The 25,696-nt window shown below is 44.6% G+C and overlaps 1 long non-coding RNA gene across 1 annotated transcript; it reads left to right on the top strand.

Annotated features, from left to right (window-relative positions):
* The first annotated feature begins 628 nt into the window (after nt 1-628).
* On the top strand, nt 629-23,434 carry LOC144689216 (uncharacterized). Its single transcript, XR_013578597.1, has 3 exons — nt 629-687; nt 22,572-22,739; nt 23,245-23,434. It is a non-coding gene; the product is annotated as an uncharacterized LOC144689216 (long non-coding RNA).
* The last annotated feature ends 2,262 nt before the right edge of the window (nt 23,435-25,696 follow it).

The following is a 25,696-nucleotide window of genomic DNA, read 5'->3' as shown; positions in this document are numbered from 1 at the left end:
CAGGTGAATTGATCACGACTTATACTGCTAAGCTGAAGCAATTGTCAGAGCATTGTGACTTTGGCGTGACCTTATACAACTTGCTACGGGATTGATTAGTTTGTGGCATGTGCAATGACGCCATTCAGCGTCGATTGATGGCAGAAGTCGATATAAATTTTAAACAAACAATGGAGATAGCGCTGGCCATGGAAAGCGCTGAAAAAGATTCTTGGGAGCTACAGAGCTTGCAAAATGGTGCCGTTTACCAGTTAGGGTGGGAACCTGCAGCCAGGTATGGCACCAAAACCGCAGAAGCAGCCACAAAGCCATAATCATTCCCATCACCCAGAAATCAAAAAAATATACCGGAGGCAATCAGACAGCGATCTTGAAGTTGAAATGTTACCGATTGTGGGGGTAACCACACTCCTGAAACATGTAGATTTAAGGAGGCTGAGTGCTATTACTGTCGCAAAAGAAGACTTTTGATAAAGCAGTGCAGAGCTAACTCCAGACTGTCAGGTAACCAGCCAGCAAAGATATTAGAAATACATAATGTGAAAGAGCCTGAAATAACTGATTCTGAGATTCGCTCTCTTTTTAATCTTAAAGCAGTCAAGGCAAACCCTATTACTGTCGCACTCCACGTAAATGAGAAGTCTCTAGTTATGGAAGCGGATACAGGGGCATCAGCCATCGTGATGGGTGAACGCACATTTCAGTACCTGAGAGAAGGTACCCAACCCTTAAGCCTGGAGAGAACTTCTGCCCAGTTGAGGACTTACACGGGAGAAACAATAAAAATAAAAGGCACCACCATGGTACCTGTGAGCTATGGGCAGCAGCCAGCCCAACTTCCAGTAATAATAGTGACTGGGGTTGGACCAAGCCTTCTGGGCCATGATTGGCTAAAATAAATCAAGTTAAATTGGTCCGAAACTTTTCAAGTGCAGGCAGGAGGACTGCTAGAGTCGCTAAAAAGAAAATGACAGCGTCTTTTGCAACATATTAGGAAAAATCAAAGGCTTCTAAGCCAAGACCTACGTTGATCCAGAGGCAACTCCCCGATTTTTTTTTTAAGGCAAGAGCGGTACCATATGCTTTAAGAGAAAAAGTGGATTCTGAGTTAAACAGGCTGGAGGAACTAGGCATCATGCAGCCAGTTCAATTTTCAGAATGGCAGGACCTACAACATTGGCATCTACCCAGCTATGTGGAAAATTTCCCAGGTATGTCCTGTACACACAAATCCAACCCGGCTAATTACCGCCCCATCAGTCCACTTGCCATCATTAGTAAAGTAATGGAAGGGGCCATCAACAGTACTATCAAATGGCACTTGCTTAGCAATAACCTGCTCACTGACGCCTATTTTGCGTTCTGCCAGGATCACTCAGCTCCTGACCTCATCACAGCCTTGGTTCAAACATGGACAAAAGAGCTGAACTCCCGAGGTGAGGTGAGAGTGGCTGCCCTTGACATCAAGGCTACATTTGACAGAGTGTGGCATCAAGGAGCTCTTGCAAAACTGGAATCAATGGGAATCAGGGGGAAAACACTCCGCTGTTTGGAGTCATACCTAGCACAAAGGAAGATGGTTGTGGTTGTTGGAAGTCAGTCATCTCAGCTCCAGGACGTCACCGCAGGAGTTCCTCAGGGTAGTGTCCTAGGCCCAACCATCTTTGGCTGCTTCATCCTTCCATCATAAGGTCATAAGTGGGGACGTTCGCTGATGATTGCACGATGTTCAGCACCATTCGCAACTCCTCAGATACTTAAGCAATCCATGTCCAAATGCAGCAAGACCTGGACAATATCCAGGCTTGAGCTAACAAGTGGCAAATAACATTCGCGCCACACAAGTGTCAGGAATGACCATCTCCAACAAGAGAGAATCCAACCATCACCCCTTGATGTTCAGTGGCATTACCATCACTGAATCCCCCACTGTCAACATCCTGGGGGTTACTATTGACCAGAACCTGAACTGAACTAGCCATATAAATACTGTGGCTATAAGAGCAGGTCAGAGGCTAGGAATCCTGCTGCGAGTAACTCACCTCCTGACTCCCCAACCCTATCCACCATCCACAAAGCGCAAGTCAGGAGTGTGATGGAATACTCCCCGCTTGCCTGGATGAGTGCAGCTCCCACAACATTCAAGAAGTTTGACATTGTCCAGGACAAAGCAGCCCGCTTGATTGGCACCAGATCCACAAACATTCAGTCCCGCCACCACCGATGCACAGTAGCAGCAGTATGTACCATCTACAAGATGCACTGCAGGAATTCACCAAGGCTCCTTCAACAGCATCTTCCAAACCCACGACCACTACCATCTAGAAGGATAAGGGCAGCAGATAGATAGGAACACCACCACCTGGAAGTTCCCCTCCAAGTCACTCACCATCCTAACTTGGAAATATATCACCGTTCCTTCACTGTTGCTGGATCAAAATCCTGGAACTCCCTTTCTAACAGCATTGTAGGTGTACCTACACCACATGGACTGCATGGTTCAAGAAGGCAGCTCAACATCACCTTCTCAAGGGCAATTAAGGATGGGCAATAAATGCTGGGCCAGCCAGGGAAACCCACATCCCATGAATGAATTTTAAAAAAACTATCGTCCCCGTACTGAAACCCGATAAGACTGTCCGCATATGCGGCAATTATAAGCTAACAGTTAATCGGGCCGCCAAGCTGGATAAACATCCAATTCCAAGAATTGAAGACTTTTATGCAAAGCTGGCAGGAGGTCAAACCTATACTAGTTGGGTATGAGCCACGCGTACCAGCAACCTGAGTTAGATAACACATCCCAGGGATATGTCACAATAAACACACACAAAGGCCTATTCCAGTATGCTCGCCTACCTTTTGGTGTGTCCTCGGCATTCGCAATATTTCAAAGGACGATGAAGAGTTTGCTACAGGGATAACCATGGGTTGTTGACATCCTCATAACTGGATCGACAGAGCCAAGCATTTAGCAAATTTAAAGGAGGTATTAAAAAGATTTCTGGAAGCTGGAGTCCACCTAAAAAAGGAGAAATGCATTTTCCAAGCCACTGAGGTTACCTATCTGGGGCACCGTGTAGACGCACAAGTATTACACCCTGTGGAATAAAAGATTAAGGTGATGATGAAGGCGCCTTCCCCCACAAATATCAGTGATCTCAAATCATTTTTAGGGATGGTAAACCAGTATGGGTGATTTTTATCCAACTTATTGACTGTACTGGCCCCCTGCACAAATTGCTGAAGAAACCCCATTGTAGGTTCTGGAAGGCTCCACAGGAGGCAGCCTTCAACAGAGTAAAACAACTTCTGCACTCCTCAACCTTGTTAGTGCACTTTAACCCATCTAAAGAATTGATATTGACCTGTGATGCCGCTCCATATGGCGTGGGTGCAGTGTTGTCCCATGCAATGGACAACGGCTCTGAGAGGCCAATAGGTTATGTATCAAGAACCCTCTCAGTGGCCGAAGGAGGTTATTTGCAGATCAAGAAGGAGGGACTGTCAATAGTCTTCAGAGTTAAAAAATTCCACTTACTTGGTACTTACATGGCGGGCACTGTCAGGAAGATATAATAATAATGTTATTGGAATGTATTGGAAAATAGTGGTATGTGTCTATATGTGTCTGTATGTGTGTGTGTATGGGGGACTCAATTGGATTAAAGGCAGCAGATCTGAAGGCTTTGATGTGGTAGAAGATGAGCTAGATTTGAAATGTTAAGTAGGTAAACATAGATGTCAAGGGAATATTTGCATTTTTAAATAAACCAGACTAGATTGTTTTCAAAAGAGGGAGTGAAATATTGCACCTAACCCGGTGAAGTTTAGAAAGAATGTGTTTATTTTTCCCAAAGATTACTGGTAAAACTTAGTACTATGAGCGATTTTTATTGTCAGAAAGGTAAAATCCAAAGACATAGTGAAACAATAGGAACTTGCATTCAAAGGGGAAAATATGTATGAAGGAGTGAAGGCTGTGTGTAAGGGTAGGCAGTTTAAGATCTAGCAAGTGTGAAAAGCCTTCAGCGTCTTTTAAAATCTATGTTTCTTACTATTGCCTTAACAAAAGTGTAACTGGGAATCATATTAAGGGACGGGATTTAGAAGTTACTATAGTTTTGATTTGTAGACATATGTATCTGCTTTAAACATTTATTAACAAGAAAAATGATTTTATGTAGTTTTGTAAAAACCTATAAGACTTGGTGGTCTTATTACTACTGAATTCAAGGCACGCATCTCGAAATTTATACAAATTGCAAAACAAATTGTGGCAGTTGTTTCAAGGTTCCCTCTGAGATTTGAACAACTCAGCATTTACCATTGGCTGTGCCATAACAAGCACTTAACTATTTTCTCCGATCATAAACCGCTTTTGGGCCTTTACAAAGAAGACAAGGCCATCCCACTGATAGCCTCAGCAAGAATTCAGTGATGAGCATTAATTCTGTCTGCCTACGAATACACTTTCAAGTGCCAACCTGTGATATACATAGCGAACGTGGGCGTCCTTAGCCACCTACCCTTGCAAGAAAGCATCTCGTGTACTCCTGTACCCCAAGAAATCGTCCTTGCAGTGAATTTTTTAGACACATCACCCGTCTGCGCGAAGCAGATCAGGAACTTGACCAATCGAGATCAGCTTGTCCAAAGTGAGAGACCAGATACTTACAGGATGGTTAAATGAGCCAGTCTCCGAGGAAATGAAACCATTTTTTACCCGCAAATACAAATTGAGTTGTCAGGATGGCAGCATACTCTGGGAAGCAAGAGTAGTTGTTCCTGTACCAGGCATTTCTAAAATGAAAATGCTCGCCAGGAGTTACGTGTGGTGGCCTGGTATAGATGCAGATATCGAGAAGTTAGTCAAGCACTGTCAACAGTGCTAACTCCAACAAAAGTTGCCAACCGCAGCCCACTACATCCTTGGGAATGGCCTGGCTGACCATGACCATATAGACTACGTGGGTCCGTTCCTAGACACAATGATTTTGCTCATAATCAATGCACACTTGAAGTGGATGTATATTTTTGAGGTGAAATCACCTATGTCACATGCTACCATCGAAAGGTCACGCCAATGATTTTCGACTCACGGATTGCCCAAGTCACTTTATTAGACAATGGAGCCATATTTACAAGTGCTGAATTTCAAAACTTTACCCATCTAAATGGCATTAAAGATATCTGAATTGCTCCTTACCACCTAGCATCAAATGGACTAGATGAGAGAGCCATCCAAACTTTCAAAATTAAAGGACTAAAAAAATTATCGGGAGTAACTTCAGAAACCAAAATCTCTTAGCTACCACACGACTCCTCATGCATTAACAGGAGTTCCACCAGCAGAACTGCTTATGAAGCATCGTCTCGAAATGAGACTGAGCCTCATTTCCAAATTTGACCAGAAGGGTAGAGAAGAACCAAGGTAATTGGAAAACAAGCCACGATTTGCATAGTAGAGCCCGGAAATTTATAGTAGATGAAGTCGTATATGTAAGAAACTTCGATAGCGGTCCAAGTTGGATCCCAGGAATTATTGTCTGTGAGACTGGACCCTTTTCATATCAAGATGATGTGGAAGGCCGGATCGTTTGTAAACACATGGATCACCTGAAGAGCAGCGAGATGCTTCCAGTCAGTGTAGCCTCTAAGAAATGTTATCGAACCTGTAAGCACCAAAGTACCTGATCGTCCTGTTATAGACATAACTGATGTCTCCATTGAATCAAATAGTAATGAACTGCCTGTGCCAAAAGAGGTACCCGTTATCGCAGTTCCTGTTTGTGTTGATCCTGTAGGAGAGCCTCAGGCTATAGAATTACACTGCTCTACCCGGAACAGCCAACCCTCTCAATGATTTGATTTGTAATTACTGGACCTATGTCATGAATTCAAATTATACACTTATATACTAAGTACCAGTGTGATTATTTCTAAGATTTTTGATGTTGTTTTCTATTCACCTGTAGAAATTAATTTGTGTAAATAAGGAATGTAAGACAAGGAATTAAAGGGGGAGGGATGTGGTGATTGGTGCTTTAAGGCCAGCCTTACTGACTAAAGGTCACGTGGTCAGAACAGCCAATCAGCACGGAGCACAGGGAAGCTTATCAGGGGTGGAGTTATCCTAGTCTCGAAGGTGTATTGTAGCCTTGCTAGAGGCCTGCAGCTAATCCAGCAGCTCTGGAAATAAAGTTCTTTAGTTGAAAGAAGCCTCTTGGTAGTGCATCTCTACAAATGCCATCCCAACCCCAACCTTAGAAGAGCAGCCCCTGCTGCACTAATAACACTAAATCCACGTCTATCTATGATTGCTTAAAATAGCCAGGTTAATAACTGTAAAAAGATTCAGATAGACATTTGGCACACAAGTGCTAAGAATAATGTATCGTGAATAATAACCCCTAGGATTTTTTGCTTGGGTGAAATTTCAAATGGAATAATGCCAGCATGCCGTTTGCATCTGTCTGAACTCTAGTGGGTCAACTGTACAGTATTTCTGTAGTGAGTCTTAATAATCTTGGCAAGATCTCTGCAGTATTACCAGCTATGATTTGGGAGCTCACCATCCGAGAACCTGTGCATTGCTGTAGGATTTAAGGGACTGCAGCACCTTAAAGGGGCCAGCAAAACAAAACAAATTCCACTGCTAGCATAACTCCAAATAATAAGACCATAAGATGTAGGAGCAGAAGTAGGCCATTCAGCCCATTGAGTCTGCTCCGCCATTCAATGAGATCATGGCTGATCTAATAATTCTCAACTCCACTTCCTGCATTTTCCCCATAGCCCTTGGTCCACTTACTGATTAAAATTCTATCTCAGCCTTGAATATACTTAACGACCTAGCTTCTACAGTCCTCTGCGGTAAAGAATTCCACAGATTGACTACCCTCAAGAGAAGAAATTCCTCCTCTTCTCTGTTTTAAATGAGCACTCCCTTACCCTGAGATAATGCCCTCTGGTCCTAGATTCTCCCACAAGGGGAAACAACCTCTCAACATCTACCCTGTCAAGCCCCTAAGAATCTTATATGTTTCAATAACATCACCTCTCATTCTTCTAAACTCCAATGAGTACAGGCCCAATCGACTCAACCTTTTCTCATAAGATTATACCTCTATCTCCGGGATCAACCTAGTGAACCTTCTCTGGACTGCCTCCAATGCCAGTATATCTTTCCTTAGATTAAGGGGACCAAAACTGTTCACAGTATTCTAGGTATGGTCTGACTAGTGCCTTGTATATTTTTAGCAAGACTTCCCTATTTTTATACTCCATTTCCTTTGAAATAAAGGCCAACATTCCATTTGCCTTACCTGTTACCTGCTGAACCTGTATGTTAGCTTTTTGGGATTCATGCACGAGGACCCCCAAATCCCTCTGTGCTGCAGCTTTTTTCAGTTTTTCTCCATTTAAATAATATTCAGCTCCACTATTCCTCCTGCCAAAGTGCATAACCTAACACTTTCCCACATTATATTCCATCTGCCACATTTTTGCCCACTCACTCAAACCTGTCTATATCCCTCTGTAGACTCTGTGTCATCCTCACCATTTGCCTTCCCATCTATTTTTGTGTCATCCACAAACTTGGTGATAGTACATTCATTTCCCTCATCCAAGTCATTAATATATATTTTAAATAATGGTGGCCCCAGCACTGATCCCTGTGGCCCTCTACTAGTTACAGGTTGCCTTCCAGAAAGTGCCTTCCCGTATCCCAGCCCTCTGTCGTCTATTAGTTATCCTGTCCTCTATCCATGCTAATATACTACCCCCAACACCATGGGCTCTTTTCTTATTAAGTAGCTTTATGTGTGGTAACTTATTGAACGCCTTTTGGAAATCCAAATATATTACATCTACTGGTTCCCCTTTATCTACCCTGTTTGTTACCTCCTCGAAGAATTCTAATAAATTAGTCAGGCATGATTTCCCCTTCATGAAGCCATGCTAACTCTGCTTAATTAGATTATGTATTTCTGAATGCTCTGCTATTACATCCTTTATTTTCCCAATGACAGATGTTAAGCCAACTGGCCTATAGTTACCTGTTTTTTGTCCCTCTCCCTTTTTGAATAAGGGTGTTACATTGGCAGTTTTCCAATCCTCTGGGACTTTTCCAGAACCTAAGGATTCTTGGAAGATTACTGCCAGTGCATCCACTATCTCTGCAGCTTTAATATCCTAGGACGCAACCCATCAGGTCCAGGTGACTTATCGGCCTTTAGCCCCATTAGTTTCCCTCGTACTTTTTCTCTAGTGATAATTATTGTATTTATTTCCTCCCCCCATTTTGCCCCGTGATTATTTCGTATTTTTGGTATGCTGTTAGTGTCTTCTACCATGAAGACTGATGCAAAGTATTTATTCAACTCCTCTGCCATTTCCTGGTTCCTCATTATTATTTCCTCAGCCTCATTCTCTAAGGGGCCTATATTGAAATTTGGCCTCTCCCTTCCTTTTTATATATTTAAAGAAGCTCTTACTGTCCATTTTTATATTACTTGCTAGTTTACCCTCAAAGTTTATTTTCTCCCTCTTTATTTTTTTTTTTGGTCATCTTCTGATTGGTTTTTAAAACTTTCCCAATCCTCTGGATTACCACTAATCTTTGCCACATTGTATGCTTTTTCTTTCACTTTGATACTATCCTTAACTTCCTTGGTTATCCCCCTCCTACAATCCTTCTTCCTCACTGGGATACATCTTTGTTGCGAGTCATGAACTATTTTCTTAAATGTCTGCCATTGTTCATCAACTGTCTTTTCTACTAAACTGCTTTCCCTGTCAACTCCAGCCAACTCTGCCCTCATTTCTTTGTAATTACCCTTATTTAAGTTCAGCACAGATGTTTCCGAACTAAGTTTCTCACTCTCAAACTGAATGCTAAGTTCCACCATGTTATGGTCACTGTTTCTTAGGGGATCTTTTACTCTGAGATCATTTATTAAACCTGCCTCGTTACAAATTACCAGATCCAAAATAGCCTGATCCCTGGTTGGATCCACAACATATTGTTCTAGGAAACTATCACGAAAACACTCTATGAATTCTTGCTCGTGGCTACCTCTGCCAATTTGAAATGCCTCTTGCACAAGTGTAATCGACTGAAAGTGTGCAGATTTTTCTCTCTCTCAGCAAGATTAGCTTATTCCAAATTGATCATGAAAACATGGTGCTGTTTGCATTATGATGTCAGTTTGAGTTATGTAAGGGGTTTGTTTCTGGTCTTGCATGTTTGGCCTCTGTAAAAGTGCAGCTCATAACGTTTACTGAGGCTAAATAGCCAGCTTAAGGTTCTTTATTGGAGTTTGTGCTGTCTCTGCTCCTTTAGAAAATATGGGCAGAATCTTCTGCCTGCCAGTCAGGCGGGCTGGTTGGGAGCTGGTGCGGAGCCAATCGCCGCCCATTTTACGTCAGCGGGCCAATTAAAGCCTGCCCAGCGTGACGCGCACCAGGTAGCACTCAGCACTACCTGTGCGGGCAGGAGGAGGAGGGAGAGCACAGAAATCTCCAAGGCACGGAGCTGCCTCAGGGAGATTAAGTTCAATTTGAAACTTTAAAATAGAGAAAGATTGAAATTATTTAGACATGTCCCCTCATGTGACAGTGTCACATGGGACATGTTTATGAAATGTGTAAATAGATTTATTAATTTAATAAAATCTTCATGAAACATCATCCTGTCCGTGGAAGAGGGCTCATGAAAAACGCGAAGGCCGCTTGGGCTCTTCGCCTGCCCACCAACCTTAAGGTTGGACGGGCAGCCCTGTCAATTAGTTCAACTGGTTTATTAATGGCCTTAACAAGCCTTTGACAGTTTGGCGGGTGTGCAGCCGCCTCTGGCGTGCGCCCACCGAACAGAAGACCAGAATGACGCGTGGTGACGTCGGGATGCATGCCCAACGTCACCGCACGTCATTTTATGCATCGGCATGTGGGGCCCGCACCCACATGCTGAAGAGAAAATTCTGCCCATAAAAGCATCTTAAGATTTTGGAGCGTGGTTTTCTCAGCAGTGCATATGATGTGTGTCTCACTGTTTCAGTCATATTGGCTGAGTTCTCCTATAAGCGTACTCGATGTATTAATTTATTTTTTGCTCATCCAAACCATGGGCAGGGCAAAGCCATTATACTCTGACTATACTGACTGCTCAGCTTCTCAGCATTCTGCCTCGGTGATAGAATTCTTCTCTCACTTGTTTGGACCAGTTATTCAGAAAACAACTATGTTAGATCTGCTTTGGTGATTGATTACAGGACTTAACAATGACTGAACAATCCATACTGTGCATGGTTTACCAGTGAACAAAGGATCAGGCTGTGCTGTGTCTCCCATTTACAGTTTGTTATTTATGTCCCTACACCAGGGAAGTGAAGTGCAGTGGGTGGAAACATGATTGAACAGCTTGATTCTGGGATGGTTGGTTGGGCACCTGGTGAAACAGAACTGTCCTTTAGCTAGCCTTTCTAGTTCCAATGCATCCATCTTATTTTGTCCATGTCTTTCCACGCCCTATACAGCCTGAAGAACAGAGGGAGTGTGGGATTTTGGCCCAGCGTACTCCCAATGCTGCTTATGATGTAGCTTTGGGAGGGTGAGAGGGAGAGGATGTGTTGATCTACAACGTTAACTGAAGATGACTTTCACTTTCTCTTGGCTCCCTGCCCCTCCACCCCCACAGGTAGGATGACTCTTGAAATTATCTGAAGTTTTACATAGAACAGATTGCAAAATTGCACTTCATAGGTGATAAACTGGAGAACTCTTGGATACAAAGCAACGTAAACCTTGTTACGCAGTGATGGACAGCTGATGGCTAAAATGCTACATGTTCTTTGCATTTTGAGAGGAACCTGTGGAATATAAAATTAAGTGTTCTTTGATTTTTTTTTTGTACTGCTGCTGCCAGTACAGTGGCTTGAGTTGAGGTGGGTACCAAGTATTGGACAAGTAGCAATCACAACTTGATTACATCCCTTTGCCCTCCAAAAAAGCTAATTGAAGCATTGCTCCCTTGTCAAGTTTAGAATAGAGTGCCTGGATTGACAGACGTGTTGAAGTGGCTATCTGTAGATGTGTGTTGACTGGTGTCTAGTGCTTAGAACTGTACTCAGCCTGACCACTCTCAGTTCTTTGTGATGGATTAAGACCTCACCCTGTATAATTTTTTTAACAATATATGTCGAGATATGCTCATTGTTATCCCTAAAATATTTCACACTGGACAAGGGCCTAAAATGGCTGAATCTATGTCTGTCTGTGACCCTCAAACAAAAGGAGCTGCTTGGCAGTATCAGAGAAACTTGCACCTCATTATCTCTGAAGAGCCACTAACAACAAATTGTGGGCTGCACAGATCAAATTCAAAGAGAGCTATACAAAGGCCATCTGCATTTCATAGCCCAGGCTGGCCAAAAGGAGATAAAAGCAAAATACTGCAGATGCTGGAAATCTGAAACAAAAACGAAATTGCTGGAAAAACTCAGCAGGTCTGACAGCATCTGTGGCGAGAAAGACAGAGTTAATGTTTCAAGTCTGTATGACTCTTCTTCAGAAGCTAAAAGGAGTCTGTTCATCTGCCAAGACAAAGGACCACGCAACCCTCCTTTCAATTCTTAATGATTGAGACATGTAACAATGTTGGGGACCCAGATAAGGTAAACACATCTCTTGTCAAAGCCAAAGTGGAGAGGTGAGAGGCATGTGACATGGACCTCTAGTTTGTGGAACCAGTAATATTGCCTTGCCGTACTGCATTTTACCATCTAACTAGCAGCATCACAGACAATGAGCTCTGGCCCAGATTAGACACCTAGCCCCATCTACATTGCTTCTACTGGACCTTCTGTACCATTGCCTACAAGACTGATTCATCTCTGCATGTCTGTCTCACCGTGTGAAGTCAACACCAGTGAATTATCCAGCATCAGTTTCAGCTCACTAACCTCTGTGAAGGAACATTTCATTGGACTTTTATTCTGGACTCTGGAACCCACGTGAAACATATTTCTTTTCTATGTGGTCTCTGCACTGTAACTCTTTTTCTCTATGCCTCTCTCACTGTATGAATGCAAAGAAGGCAACGTTGCGATGCTCCTCCTGCATTTTGAGTGTGTGTAAATAAACTAACCCTTTGAATTCATTCTAACTCAAGTTTGTTGTGGGTTTATTAATAGAAATTGGATCACACCAAAACTGAGGGGTTGGGAAATATGCCACGACTTATAAAGGGGGAAACAAATCAAAAACACCTTTCTGTTTACGGACGGGAGGTGAGAGGAGAAATTAGTGTTTAAATTACCCCCTTCCCCCCACTCCACCTGTAACATCATCCTTCTGACCCTTCTCTTTTCCCTTTCCCAGATTGCAGAAATCAAGGTTTCAATCCCTGGGCAATTTTCCAGCTGTTCTTTAATTTCAGATAGACTAAACTGTAGGTCAAATAATTTGAAGGTAAGTGAGTCTTTGAATTCAGAACTTTTCCAAAATTGCAAGAACTCGGGTTTTCTGCTGTGACTAGCAATGTGCAACACCACCAGATTATCAAAAGGACATAAAGGCACTGGGGAGGGTGCAGAGAAGATTCACAAGGATAATACCAGAAATGTGTTAGGTATCCATATCTGGAAAGGAGGAATAAGCTGGGTCTCCAATTTCTTGAAAAACAAGGGCTTAGGGGTGACCTAATAGAGATCTTTAAAATTATGAAAGGTTTCGATAGAGTGGATATGGAGAGAATGCTTCCTCTCATGGGGATGAGCATAACTAGAGGCCATCAATATAAGATAGTCACCAAGAAATCCAATAGGGAATTAAGAAGAAACTTTATCCAATGAGTGTTGAGAATGTGAAACTCGCCACCACAAGAAGTTGTTAAAGCAATTAGCATAGATGCATTTAAGCGGAAGCTAAACGAGCATGTGAAGGAAAAGGGGATAGAGCAGGCTTGTTCAGCCTGCGGGCCGCATTGCCCCTCTCTGTGGCCCCTGAACGATCGTTGAAAATTCTGGTAAGAGGTGTTAGTGAGTTTGAAGATTTCTGCAGGGGACTGCTCCTCCAATTACAGTCTGTTTCTCTCCCGCATTTTCTATTGATAGGCTCACTATTGAGCCTACCAGCAGCAAATGTGGGAGAGAAACAGGCTGTGATTGGAGCAGCAGCGAACACTGGCAACTGCGAATTTGTAAAGATAGAGCAAGAGACTGGAGTGTTTGGGGCCTCCACTCACCATGCTTTACTGTGGATCCGTCCACTTTCCCACAGCTCTGGCCCAGCTGTGGCCGTGCTCCCTCGAGTGTCCCCCGATTGTTCCCCGCGTTCTCCGTGGCTGTTCCCTCAGTTCTCTGCCTTCCCTTTGGCGGGCACCTGGGTTCAGGTGCCTCTAGGCCTCAGGCCTTGCTCCAGGTCTCTCTTCCACTTTCATTGCACCAGCACCACCCCCTCTCCAGCCGATTTAGTGAATAAGTGAGGGAGGGGGAGTAAGTAAGAGTGTGTGTGTGTGTGTGTGTATGCACGCGTGGCAGAGTGAGTGTGTGTGTGAGGGCGGCTGAATGAGTTTGTGAGGGTGGCAGAGTGAGAGTGTGTGTGTGTGAGGATGGGTGTGTATGTGTATATGTGTGAGGGTGGCTGAGGGAGGGAGGGTGGGTGGGGGTGTGTGAGAGAGGGGGAGGGGAGTGTGTGTGTCTGGCTCACTCCCAGTCTCAGGGTTCTCATTCACCCTCACCCCCATAAACCAACAGTCACTCCCACCCACTCTCACAGGGGGTGAGGGTGAGTGAGTGAGCACCCGAGATGGGGAGTGAGCTGGACACACACACACACTCACCTTTTCACACACTAATGGTCGTCTTTATTTATTACTCATTTTTTTAATTATCAATTTATTGTTGTGACATTTTTTGCTCAGCAAGTTTTTTTTTTCATACGTCTGTTTTTTGTTTTTGAAATTCATGTTTAATGTTGAGTCAAACTTTATCTTTCCAAAATTTGCTCATCGGCCCAACAAGTGTAAGAAAAATTGAAATGTGGCCCCCCACATGAAAAGATTGGACAAGCCTGGAATAGATGGTTATGATAGATTTAAATGAGGAAAGATGGGAGGAGGCTCAAATGGAGCATAAACGCTGGCATGGACTGTTTGGGCCGAATGACTTATTTCTGTGCCATATATTCTATGTCAACCTCTGTGCTGTACAAAGGATATTTGGCTCAGCTGGTCCAAGCTGGTGTAGATGCTCTACACATCCCTGCTCCCTACCTTATCAGCATAACTCTATTATTTCTCCCTCATGTGTTTCTCTAGCTTCCCTTATATGTATCTATGCTTTTCACCTCAAGCACTCCTGATGTTAGCAAGTTCCACATTCTAATCATTGTCTGGATGAAGATGTTTTTCCTGAATTCATTATTGGAATTACTACTGACTGTCTTACATTTATGTTCATATAATTTTCTGTTTAATAGCTAGCTTTGATCAGCAACATGAGTGATCAAACATGAGATCTCTTTGCTGAGTCACAATTTATGTACAAATTTACCCAGCGTAAGGACATGGACTGGTTAACACCATGGACCGTAACTTCTGAGCTCTCCAGCATTGGATTGGGGGTACCCCAAAGATGTGCTGGGGAACCCCTCCTCGGAACTTCATAGATAAGGGTTTGCACTGCAATTGCCCAGAAGCGCAAACTTCCTCTGGGCCTGTGCTGGGAACCATCTGGAAATGCGATTTAAATTACAAACTTTGGATGGCTCTAACAGGGTTATATCAATAGTTACTCAGGAAAAATTAGAGGAATTAAAACCCTTTCTAGCTTCTGGGTAGCTATTGTAAAAATGAGACCCACTTCCCCCACACCCCCAGGGGACTCCCCTCACTCCCGACTAACCACCCCTGCATAGCATTCCCTAGCCCCCCTGAACTTCCATAGATCCCCCCGCACAGGACGCCTCCCCCTGACCCCAGCTGGCGTGACTCACACCCACACCCACCCAAGGTCAGATACCCCCGCCCCCCTGCCGCCCAAGTGACCCGACCCCTACCCAACCTTCGGGTCCGACTACAGCCCCAGCAACCCCCCACCTCGAGGTCTCCGCCCCCCCCCCCCCCCCCCCCCCCCAACTGAAGGCTTTCCACCTCCCACCTCCCCTGCCTCCAGAACTCCGATGACAACCCCGCATGAGGTCTGACCCCCCCACCCCTGAGGTCTGACCTCCAGTCTCCCCATCCCCCTCTTCCTGAGGTCCAACTCCACACCCCCACCTCCCCCTATCCAAGATCTGAACCACACCCCCACCACTGAAGACCAGCCAGAACCCCCCTCCCTCCCGAGGTTCGACGACAACCCCGCATGAGGTCTCACACCCCCCCTCCCCCCCGGACCTCCAATTTCCCCCTTACACCCAAATCCTATCCTTAGACCTTCTCCCTGGCTTGTCAAGGACCTTTAAATTCCCTGGTTTACGGCAGCTAGTGCCATAAAAAGAAGGCATGTACTCCTGCACTTTGACAGAGCTGGATTTCAACGCTGAGCCTCAAGGATGAGCTATGCTGCCTGGATCTCGCCTGGGCTGAGTTGGAAGGTCGGGCGAGATGGGCTCTGAAGAAAAATCACATAAGTAATTGGACACAGAGTAGCAATCTAACACTGATTGCCATTCTGAGGAAGTTACGGCCCCGTAAAAACAGGTTGATTCTTCAGTGTCACCAAACTGCCACAAGAGGGCAGTAAGAACATAAGATTTGAAAACAATTGGTAGGAAATCCACAACCAACTACTCTTGGCTTGAAATAATTTTGAAGAAAGGCTGGTTATAAAGTGTAAAGGTCTACGTGGCATCTGTAGTAAGAGGAACTTATCTACATTTATCAGGGTGAGGGAGATCAATGTTGGGGTAAGGATATGATAGAGATCAGTGTTAGGAACAAGTGCATTCAGGTCAGTTCTAGTATTGTTGAACTCTTTCTGTTCTTCTACTCCAGTTGCAGAATAACATGATATTCTTCAGGTTCCTACACCAGTGCACCTATAGCATCTGTAAGCAAGGCCTTGGATTCTGCAGTTGGTGACGAATTCGGCTATTAGATGATATTGGACTTGGATACCCAGCCACCATCAGCTTGTTCCTCGATTCCAGGATGACATCTACTCAGAGTCCAGAGTTTCTGCCATGGGTCTTTATGTGACTAAACAAGCTGATTCTCGACCCACAGATCTTTGGGCACATGGGGCAGGACGTCTCACGAGGTAGTGGGATCTGGAGTGCAAGATTTGATTCCTTTCCTTCTCTGCCACGGCTTTGCCTTATCATTAAAACATTGTGATTCAAATCATGATGCAGCTTGATGGACAAGTTGTTGCCATTTGAACAATCGGTAGGAAGCTCCTCCCGGTCATTAATGTCAATGCTGCTATGCTTCAAGGAGAGTTTCAGAATGTCTTTGAAGTGTTTTCTTTGTCCTCCCCTGAAACTTTGGCCATTTGAGAGTTGAGAGAACAGGACCTGGTGGGGTGATGGTTTTTGAGCCATCCGGATATAGTGTCCAATCCATTGTAGTTGATTTTGCAGGAGTTTTTCCTAAATGCTTGTGGACCAGGCTTCAAGGACACTCGCATTTGTTCGACGGTTCTCCCGTTAAATCTGGAGGATGCAGCAAAGGCATTGCTGATGGAATTTCTCTAATGCTCTTATGTGTCGCTGATACACAGACCAGGTTTCACTGCAGTGCAGGAATGTGGTAACAACAACTACTCTGTACACCAGGACTTTTGTTGAATTGCAGAGGTCTTTGTTGTCAAAAGCTCATGGCTGTAACTTGTAGAAGGCTGAACTGGCACAGCTGGTCCAATGTTGAATTTCCTTGTCAGTGGTGGCCATTTGGAAAAGGTGGTTGCTGAGGTATGGGAAGTGCTTAACATATTCCAGAGTCTCTCCTTCAGTATATATGGAAGATGGAATATCTGGCTGACCAGGTGTGGGTTGAATACAGAGGGACAAGCAACTGCTTTTGCAGCTCTGCATTTCCATTAGGTGAGACTATTGTTTGATAGGGTGCTATGTGTCCATGTTTCAGCCAGGATGATGGTGGTAAATCACTTGAACATTTCATGATGAGCTGTTCTGTACGAGAAGAGCTCTTGGTCTCTGTTGTCCATTTAGTGAGGACTGAAACCTATGCTTGCTAGTTGTTTAATAACCAACTAGTGACTATGCTTGTTAATGAATGGGGGATGTAGTGAGGTCTCTAGGATTGAGATGGGTCTGAGATGACACATTGAGTGACAGAAGATTGTAACTGAGTCGGGTCTCTGCACTCAGTAATTGGATAATAAGCTAGGAGGGTCACAATACTTCAGAGTACTTACCAGCCTGCATCATTAAATGGTAATCAAAAGAGTTTTTCCTCAATTTTTTCCCCTTTGATATTTTTGTCAATCAACTTGAATGTCTCCCTCTGGTTATTGACCTTTTAGCTATCGGAAAGAATTTCTCCTTATATACTGTGTTCAAACTCTTCATAATTTTAAACACCCATCAAATCTTCACTTAGCCTTCTCTGCTCTAAGAATAACCCTAGCTTCTCCAGTCGCTCCATGCAACTTTAATCCTTCATCCCTGGCACTTTCTGGTAAATCTCTTCTGTTACCTCTCCGAAGCCTTCCTGTACTTCCTAAAGTGCGGTGACCACAAATGGGCACAATACCCGTTCAATGAAGTAGCCCATCATGTGATACTTTTAATACATTTACTTTAAGTTTAAAGTTTTAGAAACATTGAAATTAGCTGTAGACATCGCAGTCCTAGTGCAGCTGGAAGATGCTGTGATTGGTGTTGGAGATTTCCAAACTGGCTGTTTACAACTTGTTTGAGAACTGAACCCAAATATTCTCACAGGAAGAAATCCCTGTTCTTCAAAATCTTACCAAGCTCACCCCCGCCCCTGCGCCCGATTGCTCAGTGACACTGAGTGTGGTACTGAGCTGTACACACCAGTCCTAGATTTTGGCCTTAGTTAAGAGTAGCCATGGGCCCTGCTCTTAATCATTCTCCAGTGACTCCTGTTGGAAAGTACATGTGTGAATGATGGGTGAGGAGGATATCGGGCTTGACTATAGTAGCCCCATGGTTGATTATTCTCATACATGGACACTTGGGGTTAATACTGAATCTTGTACTGTACTGTACTCCATTATAACTGCTCTGTTCCCTTCATAGATGTTGACTGACGTTTTTTAAAAATTCTTTCATGGGATGTGGGTGTCGCTGACAAGGCCAGTATTTGTTGCCCATCCCTAATTGCTCTTGAACTGAGAAGCTTGCTAGGCCATTGCAGAGGGCATTTAAGAGTCAACTACATTACTATGGGTCTGGAGTCATATGTAGGCCAGAGCAGGTATGGATGGCAGATTTCCTTCCCTAAAGGGCATTAGTGAATCTGATGGGTTTTTACTACAATCAATGCTAGTTTCTTGGTCAATTCCAGATTTAATTAATTGAGTTTAAATTTCACCAGCTATCATGGTGGGATTTGAACCCATGTCCCCAGAGCATTAGCCTGGGCCTCTGGATTATTAGTTCAGTGATGTTACCACTATATCCTGCTGAGCATTTCCAGCATTTTCTGATTTTTGTTTTGAATTACCAGCAGCTGCAGTATTTTCTTTTAACTTAAGTGATTACAGGCATGAATAAGAATATTTTGGCTTGCCTTTGATAGTAGCATTTTTCCTTTGACCCCAAAGTCTGTACCATGAGCGTGAATGCATGATCCTGTCTGACACTGAGAGGGTGCAGCATTGTCAGAGAGGTTGTGATATGGATTGGGTGGTTGTCAAACTCTCCAGGGGCCATTTAAACAGCAAGGAATTTGATCAGTCTGCTAGCCAACATTTGCCTACATAATATAAGTAATTACACTTCAAAGTAGTTTCTCATCAGTGATGTGTTTTGACAAGTTTGTCATTTATTGCAAGGGGAATGCAATATAAAAGCAAAATACTGTGGATGCTGGAAATCTGAAACAAAAACAAAAATTGCTGGAAAAACTCAGCAGGTCTGACATCATCTGTGGAGAGGAAAACTGAGTTAACGTTTCGAGTCCATATGACTCTTCATCAGAACTAAAGAGAAATAAAAATGTGGTGAAATATAAACTGTTTAAGGGGGGTTGGACAGGTGAAGCTGGATAGAGGGCCAGTGATAGGTGGAGGCAAAGGAGAGATTGCCAAAGATGTCATAAACAAAAGGTCAAAGGGGTGTCGATGGGGTGGTGATATTAGCTAAAAGATGGGCTAATGGTGACATTAAGGGTAGAAAGCAGGATGAGCAAGTGACAGATGGCCCTAGTGGGGATGGGATGGGGGGAGGGGATCGAACTAGGCTAAAAGGTGGAGATAAAACAATGGATGGAAATAAATTTTAAAAATAATAATAGAAATAGGTAGGAAAAGAAAAATATATAGATAAAAAAATATAATAATTATTAGAAAAAAGGGGATAAAAAAGGGGTGAGGATGGAGGAGAGAGTTCATGATCTGAAGTTGTTGAACTCAATGTTAGTCTGGAAGGCTGTAAAGTACCTAGTCGGAAGATGAGGTGCTGTTCCTCCAGTTTGCGTTGAGCTTCACTGGAACATTGCAGCGGGCCAAGGCCGGACATGTGGGCATGAGAGCAGGGTGGTGTGTTGAAATGGCAAGCGACAGGAAGGTCTGGGTCATGATTACGGACAGACCGAAGGTGTTCCGCAAAGCGGTCATCCAGTCTGCGTTTGGTCTCTCCATTGTAGGGGATGCATTGGGAGCAGCGAATGTAGTAGACTAAATTGAGGGAAGTGCAAGTGAAATGCTGCTTCACTTGAAAGGAGTATCTGGGCCCTTGGACGGTGACGAGGGGAGAAGTAAATGGGCAGATGTTGCACCTTCTGCGGTTGCATGGGAGGGGGTTGAGGTATAGGGGGTGATGGAGGAGTGGACAAGGGTGTCCCGGAGGGAATGGTCCCTATGGAATGCCGACAGTGGGGGGTGAAGGGAAGATGTGTTTGGTGGTAGCATCATGCTGGAGTTGGCAGAAATGGTGGAGGATGATCCTTTGAATGCGGAGGCTGATGGGGTGATAATTGAGACAAGGGGGACCCTATCATGGTTCTGGGAGGGAGAGGAAGGTGTGAGGGCGGATGTGCGGGAAATGGGTTGGACACGGCTGAGGGACCTGTCAACCACCGTGGGTGGAAGACCTCAGTTAAGGAAGAAGGAAGACATGTCAGAAGAATTGTTTTGCATAATCAGAACAGATGCAACGGAGGCGAAGGAACTGAGAGAATAGGATGGAAGCAGGGTGTGAGGAGCTGTAGTCGAGGTAGCTGCGGGAGTCGGTGGGCTTGTAATGAATATTGGTGGATAGTCTATCACCAGAAATTGAGACAGAGAGGTCAAGGAAGGGCAGGGAAGTGTTAGTGACGGACCATGTGAAAATGATGGAGGGGTGGAAATTGGAAGCAAAATTAATAAATCTTTCCAGGTCCAGACGAGAGCATGAAGCGACACCGAAGCAGTCATCGATGTACTGGAGAAAGAGTTGTGGGAGGCAGCCTGAGTAAGAAAGTAAGCAAGAAATGTTCCACATACCCCATAAAGAGAAGGCATAACTGGGGCCCATGCAGGTACCCATGGCCACATCTTTTATTTGGAGGAAGTGAGACGAGTTCAAGGAGAAATTGTTCAGTGAGAGAACAAGTTCAGCCAGACGGAGGAGGTAGTGGTGGATGGGGATTGTTTGGGCCTCTGTTCAAGGAAGAAGCGGAGAGCCATCAGACCATTCCGGTGGGGGATGGAGGTGTAGAGGATTGGACGTCAATGGGGAAGAGGAGGCAGTTGGGGCCAGGGAACTGGAAATTGTTGAAATGATGTAGGGCATCAGAGGAATCGTGGATGTAGGTGGGAAGAGACTGGACAAGGGGAGAGAGAATGGAGTCAAGATAGTAAGAAATGAGTTCTGTGGGGCAGGAACAGGCTGTCACGATCGGTCTGCTAGGACAGTCCTGTTTGTGGATTTTGGGTAGGAGGTAAAAGCGGGCCATCCGAGGCTGGGAGACTATGAGGTTGGAAGCTGTGGAGGGAAGATCTCCAGAGGAGATGAGGTCAGTGACAGTCTTGGAAACAATGGCTTGATGTTCAGTGGTGGGGTCATGGTCCAGGGGGAGGTAGGAGGAAGTGTCTGCAAGTTGGCGCTCAGCCTCTGCGAGGTAGAGGTCAGTACGCCAGACAACAACAGCACCACCCTTGCCAGTAGGTTTGATGACAAAGTCAAGGTTGGACCTGAGAGAATGGAGTGCGGCGTTCAGAAGGAGACAGATTAGAGTGGGTGAGAGGAGCAGAGAAATTAAGGTGACTGATGTCACGCTGACAGTTCTCAATGAAAAGATCAAGAGTGGGTAAGAATCCAGAGGGAGGGGTCCAGGTGGAGGGAGAATATTGGAAGCGGGTGAAAGGATCCATTGAATGGAGAAAGGACTCCTGCCCAAAGGAGTGAACACGGAGACGAAGGCGGCAGAAGGAGAGTTCAGCATCGTGCCGAGCCCGGAATTCATTGAGGTGAGGGCATAATGGCATGAAACTGAGTCCTTTGGGAATAGGGATAAAAGTAGGGATGTTTTGCTACAGTTGTACAGAGCCTTGTACTGTGTACAGTTTTGGTCTCTTTATTTAAGAAAGGATATGAATGTGTTAGAAGCAGTTCAGAGAAGGTTCACTCAACTGATACTTGGGGTCATGGGGGGTGGGCGGGTGGTAGTTATCTTATGTGGAAAGGTTGGCTAGGCTGGGCCTGTGTCCATTAGAGTTTAGAAGTTTGAGAGGTGATCTTATTGAAATGTAAAAGATCATGAGGGGACTGGATAGGGTGGATGCTGAAAGGATGTTTCTCTTTGTGGGAGAGACTGGAACTAGAGGACACGGTTTAAAAATAAGGGGTCTCCCATTTAAGATGGAGATGAGAGAATTTTTTTCTCTCAGCAGGTTGTGAATCTTTGGAACTTTCTTCCCTGGAGAGCAGTGGAGACAGGATCATTGAATATTTTTAAGGCTAAGGTAGAAAGATTCTTGACCAACGAGGGAGTTAAAGGTTATTGGGGGTAGGTGGAATGTGGAGTTGAGGCCACAGTCAGATCAGCCATGATCTTATTGAATGGTGGAGCAGGCTCAAGGGACTGAATGGCCTACTCCTGCTCCTAATTTATATTTTCGTACTTATAAGTTTCTGAGATGCAAGATAAGGTGATATATACTTGGAACTCATTAGAGAAATGGAAATGAAAGGATTTTAATTGTCAGGGTCTTGCCATTGTAGCTGCTCCAAGGAGATTTATGAACAACAGAAGTACTTTAATTGACAGCTTCCTGTTCAGTTTTCTAATGATAATGATATCAGAGAAGTTTTAACATTGTGCGATGGAATTAGTGAAAAGTTACACTGTCACATGTTTGACAGATAATTAGGTGATTATTAACACTGTGTAATTTGGACTTCATTGCAAATTTTATTACATACTCCAGAGGTCAGCAATGTATCAGACTGTGGCTTGTCTATGGATCATGGATTTTCAATCAGTACCAAGGACAGCACCTGTTGCAGTGAAAGATTTGGAATAAAGAACCACAAGCGTGAGAATGTCACTAAAATCCAACAGGGAATTCAGCAAGCAGTTCTTTATCCAAAGATTGGTAAGTATCTGAAAGTCACTGAAACAAGGAATAGTTAAATAGGTAAATAGCATATATGTAAGGAGAATCTAAATCAGCACATGAGCAGGAAATGAAGAGAGGATAAGCTCAGAGGGTTAGATGAAAAGGGGTGGAGGAGATTGATGTGGACTATAAACACTTGCACAGATTAGTTGAGCCAAATGGCCTGTTTCTGTGCTGCACACTAAATGGATGGAATCTTTCCAACTTAGTTTTTTTCATAAGGGGGGGGGGGGGCGCGGGGGCAGGGGGGGGCGGGGGGAGGTGGGGGTTGGTGTGGGAAGGGGGGTGCATTTCCAGGTTGGAAACCTGGATGCATGCTTGGCAGGAATTTGGTGCAATCTTATGTCTGGTATCCAATTAGGCACACTTACTTGAGATTGCCATTCAATTGGGAATGTTGGGCAGGATGCAGAATCAGGAGTGTGCCTAAGCACAGAATTTAAAGACCAGTAGCTGCACTGTGTTCATTTTCTCACTTCAGGGGAAGATGATGCATAACATCCAGGAGAGGTGTCTAAATGGCAATTGAGTCCCATTACTGGCAATCCTGATGCCAATCGAGGAAGGTGCCATGGAGATTGGCAGTATGACAGCAGACCAGACTGTCGCCGCAGGAGAGGAGGTTGCAGCAGAGAGTGGGTGAAAGCATTATGTTGTAATCATGGGAATGGATCTGAACTGCTTCTACAGTTGGCCATTTGAACCCATGAAAGTAAATTTAACGATGTCTGTAACCACTGTTGCCAATGTTTCAATGTTTTTCATTAACTGAGGCCTTACCTCTCATGGGCAATGCCAGAGGCACAACAGGAACTGCATGAGAAAGCAGCACTGACCTCCGAGGAGGAGGAGCAGCAATGTGAGGAATCACTGTCACATGAGCCATACAGACCCTCCACTAACATTGAATCCCTCACTATAGATATCCTGGGTTACCACTGACCAGAAATTTAACTGGACTAGCCATGTTAATACTGTGTTTACAGGAGCAGATCAGAGGTTGGGAATTTTGCTATTGAATTTTGGTAACTCACCTCCTGATTCACTAAAGCCTGTGTGCCATCTAAAATGCACATGTCAAAGATGTGATGGAATACTCCCAATCGCCTGGATGAGTGCTGGTCCAGCAACACTCAAAAAGCTCAACGCTATCCAGGTAAAAACAGCCCTCTTGATTGGCATGACACTCACCATCTTAAACATGCACTCCTTCCAATGCCTCACAGTGGCAGATGTGTGTACCATCTACAAAATGCACTGCAGCAACTTGCCAAGGCTCCTTTGACAGCACCTTCTGAATATCACTTAGAAGAACCAGGGCAGCAGACTCATAGGAATACCACCGCCTGCAAGTTTCGCTCCAAGTCAAAAAACATCCTGATTTGGAACAATATCATTGTTCGTTCTCTGTCGCTTTGCTGAAATCCTGGAACTCCATCCCTAACACCACATGGACTATAGCAGTTGAAGAAGGTGGCTCACCACTACCTTCTCAAGTGCAATTAGGGATGGATAGCAAATGCTAGTCTTGCCAGTAATTCTCAAATTTCACAAATTACTTTGGTGGGGCCTCAGTTTCAGTTGGACGGGTAGCCCGAAGGTGGGGAGCAGGAGCAGGTGATGAAGGCAGTGACAGCTGTGAACACTCCCATCAGAGAACTAAGGATAGGTTCAGCCATGCTCAGCTCGAAATTGTTGCAGAGCCTTGGTGGGGGTGACATTTAATAAGTGGGCATTTGTGCAGCAGCACAGGGAGATGTCTGGGCATCTGTCAGAGTTTCCTGAGGCAGTGTATACCCTTGCGTGAAAGATGAAGGAGTCCATCCATGCCATAAATGGCGCACTGACTGAGGGAATAGATCCCGAAGTAGCACAATAACCTGAACCGTACCTTGGCAATCTTGAGTAGCATTGATCAGTCAGGAGCAGTAATGGCTCACAGCTACATGGAAACACAGCCAAATGTTCTCCCACTTATAGTTAACAGGGAAGTTCAGGTGGGCCCTGAAAGGACGAGGGAGGCAGGGATGATGGTAATGAGGGCACTCCTCAAGGTGCCTCCCTGGTCTTTAGTCGACCCTTTGGCCCCTCTGACAGAGCTACAAATGTTATATCCTGTACTCCATGACTGAAGCTGTCCTACACAGATGCAGGTGGGGCAGTGTGTGACAGGGCCCTCAGTAGCACTGCAATCTACAGGACATCTGCCACTGGCATCTCATTTGTCTGAGCAGAGTAACAAGCAGACAGTCTCCACATCTACCCCAGCCACAGTGGTTGTACCATGTAGAATATTAGGAAGACTTGGAAGCAAACTTAATTGCATGGGGATTCACTGGGTGCCTTCATTATTGTCAGTGTCATGGTGAATAACTTTATTGCAATTGTGTCTTCACTGTTACCAGTGTCTCTTGATGAATAGCTATTGCAATTAAAATGTTGTCTTGTCTACCTGTTAAGTTTCATGTGGTTCTTCATGACCCATTGCACATTTACCAGTAGGAGCTGAATGAATATGATCGGTCAAAGTGTTAAGAGTGTGAGGGGTAGTGGCTTGGGATCTACCTGGGATGGGATTTGTCTTGAGCCCACAATTGCCACAAGGATACAGGCCCCAGTAGTGAAGTGCTGCATTCATTCCTCTCATGTGAATCTGACCTGGATGAGGGTGTAATGCACTTCCCAAGCATGCAGGTCAATGGGCATAGGCATCACTGGTACCTCCAGACAGGCATGCTCTGCTGTCAGATCATCATCATCCTCATTCTCCTCTAAGGATGATGAACATTCAGCACACCACTACCTGAGATCCTTGAAGAGCCATAACGGAGGGCATTCCAGACTGAGCAAAGCACCAGAACTGCATTTTAAGTGAGCCAAAGACCTGCTCAGTTGCTGCCCTGGCCATCATATAGCAGCGATTGTAAATCTCT

The sequence above is a fragment of the Cetorhinus maximus genome, chromosome 13 (assembly GCF_964194155.1).
Source record: "Cetorhinus maximus chromosome 13, sCetMax3.hap1.1, whole genome shotgun sequence".
NCBI lineage: Eukaryota > Metazoa > Chordata > Chondrichthyes > Lamniformes > Cetorhinidae > Cetorhinus > Cetorhinus maximus.
This window is presented reverse-complemented; position numbering and strand designations above follow the sequence as displayed.